At 34.7% G+C, this 10,431-nt stretch overlaps 1 long non-coding RNA gene across 1 annotated transcript; it reads left to right on the forward strand.

Annotated features, from left to right (window-relative positions):
* The first annotated feature begins 744 nt into the window (after positions 1 to 744).
* Positions 745 to 3,820, forward strand: LOC142170636 (uncharacterized). The gene is made up of 2 exons (XR_012699916.1): positions 745 to 1,375; positions 3,541 to 3,820. It is a non-coding gene; the product is annotated as an uncharacterized LOC142170636 (long non-coding RNA).
* The last annotated feature ends 6,611 nt before the right edge of the window (positions 3,821 to 10,431 follow it).

The raw sequence follows: 10,431 nt of genomic DNA on the forward strand, positions 1-10,431 counted from the left end.
TTTCTTCAAGGTGGCCGTCGTTCTATTACTCGGACCTCAAAATGTATATGACCCCGAAAATAGGCACACTGTCACTTACGCCGGAAAATCTCATACTTTCACTTTTTGGATAAACTAGCAACTAATTCATGCAAATCCCTTCCTACATTCTTACTTAAATTCCAGAATTCTCCCTACTTAGATCCGACTTCTTCATGTCCCAGAATTACTTATTTTAACATGATTTTTGGTCTTTAAATAGCTTAATATTTAAAGTATTAATAACAACCGTAGATATGTGATTTTTGACCCTCCCCAAGATTTATTATATTTTAGCACGTAAATATGTAATTTAGGCCTAATAGCGTTATTTCAACTAATTTTGACTTTTCTACTTTATTTTATTACAAAAAAATAGTTTCATTAATATTCTGTAGTCATTTTTAATCTTGAAAAATACAAAAAATAGTTTTAACAGTCAGTCTTATTTTAATAGTTATTTTACTTAAGTAGGACTAATTAATAAATGAGATCGTATTTTAGTCTCGTTCGCGGAGACAGAATAAAACTTGGGCTCGAGCAACCCATTTTTAGGCCTAATTTTGGACCTAACCCATAATTTCCAAGCCCATAATTCCTAGGCCCATACCGCTAAACCTAAAAAACCCCTACAAAAACCTAGACCTAGACTCTACAATCAGCTACATAGAGACCTACGCGTAAGACCTAGATATATAGACCTACGCCTAAAAATCAAAAGAGGAAGGTGTCTGAAAAAGTTGTCTGCCGTTTTCAACCAAAGGACCCCCCCCCCCCCCCCCGCGTCGTCACTATCCCAAACCTCACTTTACACAACCAATAAACCCTCCCCCATCTCAAAACCTGAGCAGCAGCACCTTCTACTTCGTTCAAAACAAGCGGCAGCGGCTGCTTATGGACCTCACACCAAACGAACTCACCCCCTGAACCTCCAAGTCAGCCACCCTAAGACCCCTTCCTCTCCAAAAACCGGACAGCGGCGAAGGATACAGTGAGAGGGAAAACGAAAAATGAAATAAAGTAGGGTTTGACGAGGAGCGATTTTCTAGCGATATACATGTTTTTCTTGGCTGCTATGCTTGGTTATTTTGGGATCTCGACCACACTTGTCAGGAGGAAATGTTGTTAGTTGGTTCTCTATTTTGCTGGCCGGAAAAAGTAAACTCAGTCCACTTCTAGTCCGAATTTTCTATTGCCGACGCGAGGTCGTCGTACAAAAGTTGTCGGTCTGAGTTCTTCCTGATGCTAATCATTTTTTTCGATCTGATTTCAACTGCCAGAATTCCAATTTTTTGACGTTAACGCTTCTTGATTGTATTGCTCCAAGGATACTTTTATTGGAAAAGCTAATTGAAAGGTCAACTTCCCTTCTCTTAAACTCTCGATCTTTATCTTACTAATGATTTTGTGATAGACTACCATTGAGTTTGAATTAAGTGTGGCAGTATTAATTACCATTAGTACTATATGTGGGGTGTATTTTCTATGTTCTTGCTTAGAGTCTTTAGATTTTACAAGAATTCATGAGCTGCTCTCTCTTTCAATTTGGTTACCTTTTGTTCCAGAGAATTTGTTTTCATTTGGAGCTTAATTAGTTTGGAAAATTAGAAATGGAGAATCGAATTTGGCGTAAATAGAATTACAAATTAGAGCAGTTGAAATTGTCAAAAGAATAAAGTGTGATCCAATGGCGAGATTTTGGAGAAATAGGAAAAGAATACGTGGTTTGAACCTTGAAAATCCTAGCAGTCATGTAAGGGATATCAGAAACCATTGAAGGATCTTAGCCCCTTTACTTACTGGTTTAATTTAGGCGCGTTATATTAAAATTATCATAGTTACGGGTACGGTTCCCGTAACGTAGTTGTGATTTGTAATTATTAAAATTCGGGGGTGCATTTCATGTGATCCGATTCTAATTTTCAACAAGGTTAAATAGAACACGTCGTGAATCACGGGTGCATTTCATGTAGCGTGGTTTGCGATATGTTTTAAATAACCTTGGAATAATCCCTTAAATCAATAAAAGCAGCTAGAAAGTTAAAATACACGTAGGTTCAAAATGTGTAATTAATTAGATAATTAGGTCAATAATAATAGTTGAGCGACCGTGCTAGAACCACGGAACTCGGGAATGCCTAACACCTTCTCCCAGGTTAACAAAATTCCTTACCCGGATTTCTGTGTTCGCATACCATAAATAAAGTTAACCTTCCTCGATTCGGGATTTAACCGGTGACTTAGGACACCATAAATTATCCCAAGTGGTGACTCTGATTCTTAAATAATAATCCTGTTTCGATTGTCACTTAAATTGAAAAAAAAACTCCCTTATACCTTTCCGGGGTTAGTAAAAAGGAGGTGTGACAGATCTGGCGACTCTGCTGAGGAAAAGAACCCAGAACTTTTGGTTTAGGGTTCAGAATTCGAGCTTAGAATATCTGTTATAATTGGCTTTATTTAGTATCTGGTTTTATTTACATGCTTGGGCCTAATGTGCTAAATGTTGCTTTTTACCGCTTTGATATTGTTGAACTGTATATAAATTGATACAAAACCCTCCTCTCTCCGAGTCTTCTAAATCATCTGGGAAGTTTGCACTTAATGTGACTTCTTTTCTGTTAGAGTCATATCCCAATTTTAGAACGGGGTTCGGACAAGTTGCAAAGCCGGTGAAGCTTCTGTATTCTCGGTACGCTGCCCCCCTTGGCTCGAGCTGTCCGCTCGGGTAAGCCAGGTCTAGAACAAATAAACCCAGATTTTTAAACCTAGAATAACATAGCCTCATGCCGGATCCCTAGTAAGAACGCTTGTTTGCATCACGTGCATCTTACTTTGGGGACTCAACACAGGGGTTGAATCCGTCTAGGACAAGTGTACCCAATATAACAGACCATCTTGATGCATCTTATGTGCTACATATTGCATTTCTTCAAGGGTAAAATGGTCATTTGGCGGACCAATAATAGTTGAGGGCAAACGAAAAAAGAAAAAAATGAGAAAGAAAAGAGGTTGAAGTATAAAAATGAACCAAGTGGGGCCCGATTATAATTTTCTTACACACCTTTTCAAAAAAAAAAAAAAATTGAAATGAAAAAAATACATAAAAAAGAGTTTGCACTTTCCCCGTCATTTTTTTAAAAAGGAAAAAAATAGAAAACGAAAATCCAAAAAGAATTTACATGTTTCATCATTTTTTTTTTAAAAAAAGACAAAAATATATTTTTTCTAAATTAATTGTTTTTTTTATACTTGCTCGTATCCAATCTGCCCGAACTACGCATACCTGATTCTCATCTTTCGGGGCGTGATATGTAGGCAACCCACATAGAGTCCGGTCTTCCTAGTAAATCTTAGGTTCTTGGCTTTGCGGGGTCTTAGCCAAATTTTGCACTTCTATTCACCTTTTGTCCAAATAAGCCATTTTGCAAAAATAGCCTCAATCATGTCTTGCATGCGTCCAATAGGGGGTGTTATTGTCTCAACTAGTGTTGGTTTGAGTTTTTATTTTTTTTCATACAGGTGTCGAACTACTTACCGAAGTTTGAGCATGACAGACACCCCGTGATCATCCAGTCAGGATCGCTCATTCAGGAGTTGCTTAAGGAGATTTGTTTTTTTTTTGTATGTTTTGAGTCTGTTCTTCATTTTATGTCGTCTTTTACTTTCTATTTTTGTACAGTAATGTTGAGTCTTTCGTTATTGTACTTTCTACTTTATATTTGAAAAAGTGTGATGTAACTCAAAAATCCAAAAAAAAAGGTTTCGTGTTTTATATTTCTGTTAGAAGTTTTCTTTAGAATACTAATTCTTTTAAGGTGGTTTTCCTTTAGGAAATTAATATCTAGAACTCAAAATAAAAATTGATGTTATATTTCCTTTTAGTACATTAAGTCTAAAATTTTCAAAAAGAGAATTTTCTTTTAGTATATCTTTAAAAGTTTTCTTTAAGATTTTAGTTCCAAAAGTCCAAAAAGATTTTCTTTTGAGGTTCTTCTTTGGGAAGTTAACAAAAAATAAAAAAAAAATCCTTTTATTTCTACTAGAATTTTAGGATATTGTACATAGAAGGAAAAAAATATACTATATCTTTGGTTTATTTTCAGAGTTTCTCCCTTAGGTAATCAAATTAAAATCCAAAAATATTTTTTTTTTCTTTTTCATTTCTTGGTTCGAAATCTTTCTTTCAGGATATCAAACGAAAATTTAAAATATTTTTCTTTTGCTCATCCTTTAGATTTCCTTTCTAAAAAAAAGAATCAAAAAATATTTTTCTTTTCTAGGGTTTTTGCCTTAATAATTTTCCATAGAGTATTTGTTTCAAAAAGAAAAAAAAAAAGAGAAAAAAATATATGCTCGTTTAAGCTTGAGTTTAGATTAGATTGTTGAACATTAAGCCTAGAAAATTCAAAAAAAGGGATTTGCTTCTTTTATTTCTCTTTTCTCATCAGGATAGTCATTAAAAAAATGAGAACGTTAGTTTATTTAGTCTATTCTCGATTTTCCTGAACTATAAAAAGATCTGATTCATGCGGCGTAAAGGTTCGATCGAATCATTTTTTTATATTGAAAGAAAAAGAAAAGAAAAGGAAAAAGAAAAAGAAGGAATCGAAAAAAAGAAGAAAAAAAAGGAAAAAAAGAGGATGAAGTTATGGGATGTGAGAAATGAGAGGAAAGAAAAGAGTGATAATTAGAAAAAAAAAAAAGAGGAAGGAAAATGAGCAAGCAAGTGTTAGAAAAGGAAAAAAGAAGAAGATTGAAGTGAACAAAGTTTACCTAGTCAATAAGAGGGGGTACTTTCAATGAGAAGAATATCAGAGAGCCAGGGGTGGAACAAAATCATGTACATTGAAAGAAAGACTTTTCTATATTCTTGGTTTTAAGGCAATAGAAAGAGACAAGGAAAAAAGAATTATTGATGGATAGGTATCTTAGGGGAAGATTTCTCTCTTCTCTACAAAGACACTCGGAACGCAGGTTGGTCACAGTCAATGAGAATAATACAACATGAAGACAAGACGCGTTAATATTCACAAACAAAGACGATACTGAATGGACTCAGTACATGGATGTCACGAATCTATTGGCATAGAATATGGAATTTTTTCTAGGATGATGTCAAGTGACATTATGACCCTCGAAGTCATTCTAGAACCGTTAATTGTTGCTAGGTGCATTGCACGCAATGTGATATTTTTGTTGTTAAATACCCTAACGCTAATGTGATGACTTCATTTTTTATCTTCATTATAGCAGAAGGGTGGTTGATTTGTGGTTGTTAAAGTGGTAACTCTTCTCTACAACATAAGGTCAAAAGGCAATGGCAGACGACAATAGAATTGAGTCGGTTGATACTGGTGCCCAAAAGTAATTGGCTGAGCAGGACAATAGGTTGGTTGAAGAGATAAGCATGTTAAGACAACACATTGCGGACATATATCAGGCTTGGATGACTGGGAAGGCACCACCCCTGCTGTAAGCACGTGATTTTTGCCCTATGAAAGAATTACTCCCGAAAAATTCAAAATAAAACAATTTTCCTTTGTGTGCAATTTTTGTTATTTTTGTGGTATTTTTGTATAATTATTTATATTTTTATGAGTGCATATTTATTTGTTTTAATTAATAAAAATATAAAATATATCACATTTTCATTTAGTATTTAATTAAGTTTGTTTTACAAAAAAATGAAAGTCACAAAATAAGAATATTTTTGCATTGTTAGCATTTAATGTCAAATTATGCAATTTTGTTTTAATTGGTGTTTAATTGTGTATGATAATTTTTGTTAGGAGTTTAATTAGTATTTTTGGAGTCAATTTAGTTTGTAGCTCAATTTAGAATTTTAGTTTTATCAAAAATAAAAAAAAATAAAAAAAAAGAAAGAAAAGAGGGCTACAAGACGTTAATATTTGAATTGAGTCTAATATAGCTATTTTGACTATTTTATCTTATTTCGCCGCAAAAGAAGACTACAAAAAAATATATATAAATTTTAGTTTATGTATTTCTCATAAACTTGAAAAAATACAAAAATTGTACCTTACTTTTGTACTTTATATAATTTCGAAAATTACCAAAAAATATATATATATATATATATAGTTCTATTAATGTTTTGTAGTCATTTTAATTTTGAAAAAATACAAAAATATTATTTTATATTTTATCTTTATATAAAAACGAAAATTACAAAAATAGTTTTATTAATATTTTGTAGCTATTTTAATCTTGAAAAAATATTTAAAAAGATATAGTTTTGTCGTAAATATTAGTCTTTTGGTAGTTATTTTGCTTACATAATTAGTTGAGCAACGTCTATTTCTCGGGTCCGGGCAAAAGAATAATATTCGGGTTCAAACTACCTATTTTTAGGCCTAATTTTCGGGCCTAGCCCATAATAATCCGAGTCCACCACGCGTGGGGGAACACGGACGGAACACGACACACGGGGAACCCCACCACGCGTGGGGGACACAAGTCTTGAACCCCACCACGCATGGAGGTCCATTTTTCTTTGCAAAAGGGTACAAATGCACGGGCAAAGGGGTTGGACTGGAGGAGTTGAAAAATTTTGGGGGCATTGTTCATCGTCTTCTTCCTCAAGAGAAGAAGAACAAAAAACTCTAGCAGCCCTACCCCACGACCACTCCTCCTCCTAGCTCCATCAAACCATTTTCTGGCGATCCTCCATTAAATCCGACGAACACTGCTGCAGCTGCGTCACGTTCTTCTCCTCCAAACCAACCATACCCTAAACCCTCGTCACCCTTCCAAAACCAGTCCGTCACTATCCCCCGACCCTAATCCCTCACGTCCAGACAACACCACCAAACACCACCACCAAACAGACCCTTCCACCACCCATCACTGCCCATCGTCCACTGCCCAAACGACCCCTCGCATCCCCGGAAGGGAACCAGTAACGCCACCACCAAACAGGCCCGTCAGTAGCCCCCTTCTCGTCGACCTTACTGCTGTCATCGTTGTTTCATATTTCGCGAGTAGCTGTTGGTTGTTGCGATTCTGCCTTGCCGAGTTTTGTTGCCGCTGCTACTCCTCTACGCCACGACACCCTCGTCCCTCCATGCTAATCCGCCATAGTCCAAACGTCCAGCTGCTGCTTCGTCTTTTTTCAACGTCCACAAAACAGTCCGTTCAACCTCCAATAGTTCAACTCCGAGCTCGACTTGGGTTCGTTCAAGTTTTAGGATTTTCTTTCAAGATTATTTAGTTCATTTTTATTTATTTTCTGTTATGGCTTTGGTTTTAAATGTTGTTCCTAATCTTGTTTTTTTATTATTCTATTTTTCGGATTATTGATTCTTTGTTTAAAGTGTTTTTTTGTAATCTTGTTTTGTTCATTAGTTCTCCTTCTTCTTCAAGACCTTTTTATTTGGTCAAGATTTTTCTTCTGTTTGTGTGAGTGTGCGTTATAAGCTACATTCGATTTGAACAACTTCGTCGAATAGTTAGTTTATGACTGCTTTGTTTGGACGAATACAACATGAATCACTTCGTTGGTATGTTTTGATGCTTGAATCATTTTGTGTGAATTTGACTTAAGGATTGGTTGTAGCTGTGTAGTGATTTGGTGTAGTTGTAAATCAGAGAGGTTTAAATACATATTGCTAAGAGTGAGGGCAATGCAATAATAATAGGGGATTTTTCAGGGGTATTTTTGGGTGTTAAAAGATTTAAAATGATTAGTGTTAGTAGCCTGCCAGTTAATATTCAGTGTATAATTAATGAATTATTTAATGAAAAGAGAATTAGTAGTGCAGAATACACCCTGTCTGGTATCTTTAAGGGTGGAAAATCAGAAAATAAGCATGAGATTAATGATAAAAGTGTATAGATGCACATGAGAGGGAATATACAGGCTGAAAGTGAAAAGCTTTGAATAAATAATGTTTAGTTCTAGCCTATAAATAAGGGGAGTTGATATAGAGAAGGGGACTGGAAAAAAAAGGATTGAGACTGGAAGTTGAGAGAACAGTTTGGTGAAAATAAAAGTGAGAGATAGGCTAATTTTTCAGAACTAAAAAATTAGTCTTTGAGAGCTAAAAACTGAAAGTGAGGTTCTTTTCTTTACTGCTGAAATCAGAACTTTGTTACTGCCATCTGTTGGATTGCGTTTAGTACTACTGATTTTTAGTCAAGCTTTCTGGGGTTTTCAGTTTGGTTCTGACCATTGTTACATTGGTTATTGCTGTTTTGTTGCTGTTATTTGCTGTGGGATTCTGTTGCTGTGCTACTGCTGTACATTGTTGCTCCTGACCTCTTTTCTCTATTTGTAGTTCGAATTCCAGGTACACATTCGAATCTTGTAGTGATAAAGCTTTGAAGTTGAAATGCAGCAATAAAATCGAACCGCTTCAATAAAGCAGATAGTAGACAATCTGGTCTATTTAGTTTTTTTTTATGAACTGTTTTATTTTTTATTTTTTTATTTTTTTTGTATAATTGGATTGAAAAGAGAAGGAATCGTATAAATGGTCATGCGCTGATATAACATGAACCTTTCAATTTTATTAGATTAATGGGGTAAATCATGATAAGTAGCATATCTCTAGTTAGTTGTTTGTTTCCATGCATATATTCAAGTAGTCCATAAATGAGATAGAGTACTTAGTCAAAACCCAATTAGTATTTCGTTTAGATGGTTAAAACTAATTTCCATTAGTCCTCTTAAGTGATTATACTCTCATCAGTATTGGCATTAATTCATGTTACAAATAATCTCACATAGATAGATTGTGGACTTGATAAAAATGTAAAAATAAGGTGGTTGGGTAGTGTCAACATTATAGCTCCAATAATAATAATAAAAGTAAATAAATAAATAAAGGTCGTAGTCGATAATTTTATGTATTAATAATTAAGTATACTTACACTAATGTAGAGTAGTTTCAATAAAGTATAGTTAAATTGCGAATCCATTAGGGTTAATGAATTAGTCTATAGCTTTGATCATTTAGTTAACCTCACCACAGTTAAAAATGGCTAATTGTAGTAACGTTAGTCAATCTTGTACGTTTTTTATATACATAATTCTATTTTTAGTAATATTAGCTTATGGAATAAGGCGCGAAACAATTCTTCATTTTTACAAGTTCAAGTATAATTTTCGTTAGCATCTGTTGTAATCTATTAATTAAATAAGTTACGGTTTTTTTAGCATGTAATTAACTAGGATTTTTCTTTATTTAGAGACAAATAAAAATAGAAATGTAGTTACTTTCCTTTTAAAAATAAATAAATAAATAAGTGAGACGAGCTTCGTCAAATAAAAAATAATAATAAAAAATTTGCAGGATCCTCAGTAAAGGTTTAAGAATTTTTTTTTTAGCCGGGAAGGGCCGTTTAGCAAATTTCACGGCCCTACCCAAAATAATAATACGCTAGTCGCTTTAGGCGCGTATTTTTAATAATGTTATCTCCTTAAACTCGGGTGCACATTTATGTGACCCAAATCCAAATCTCAACGAAATCGAAATGTGTCTCTAATCACGGGTACATTGATTGTGACGTGGTCTGAGATGCATTTCCATAACGTTGCAAATTCTTTTTAATAATGAATGAGACGAGCCTCGACAAACAAAAAATGCACAAGCTGCGGGGCCCTCTAAATGTATATATTAAAATACTTAGAATTCGAGGACAGACCGTTTAGCGAATTTTACGGCCTTCCCCAAAATAAAAAGACACTAGTTGCTTTAGGCGCGCTTTTAATAATTTATTTTCCTTAACTCGGGTGCACATTTATGTGACCCAAATCCAAATCTCAACCGAGTCGAGATATGCCAAACAACTACGGGTGCATTGATGTAACGTGGTTCGAGATATGTTTTCACGACGTTGCAATTCTCGTAAAATAATAACAATAAGTAAGAAAGCGGTAAAAAGATAAAATTTTGCACATAAGTTCATATTTGTATAAAATCAGATAATCAAGCCGAATATAACAGTTGAGCGACCGTGCTAGAACCACGGAACTCGGGAATGCCTAACACCTTCTCCTGGGTTAACAGAATTCCTTATCCGGATTTCTGGTGCGCAGACTGTAATATGGAGTCATTCTTTTCCTCGATTCGGGATTAAAATTGGTGACTTGGGACACCCTAAATCTCCCAAGTGGCGACTCTGAAATAAATAAACAAATCCCGTTTCGATTGTCCTTTAATTGGAAAAACTCCCTTGCACCCTCGCGGGGGCGGAAAAAGGAGGTGTGACAGCTCTGGCGACTCCGCTGGGGATTTGGAGAGACCCAGAACCACTGGTTCAGGGTTAGAAATTCGAGCTTGGAATAATTGTTCTATTTGGCTTTATTTATTATCTGATATTCTTATATGTGATTCATGTGAAAAATGATGTGTGTTACCGCTTTGATATTATTTGACTGTATATATA

The sequence above is a fragment of the Nicotiana tabacum genome, chromosome 16 (assembly GCF_000715075.1).
Source record: "Nicotiana tabacum cultivar K326 chromosome 16, ASM71507v2, whole genome shotgun sequence".
NCBI lineage: Eukaryota > Viridiplantae > Streptophyta > Magnoliopsida > Solanales > Solanaceae > Nicotiana > Nicotiana tabacum.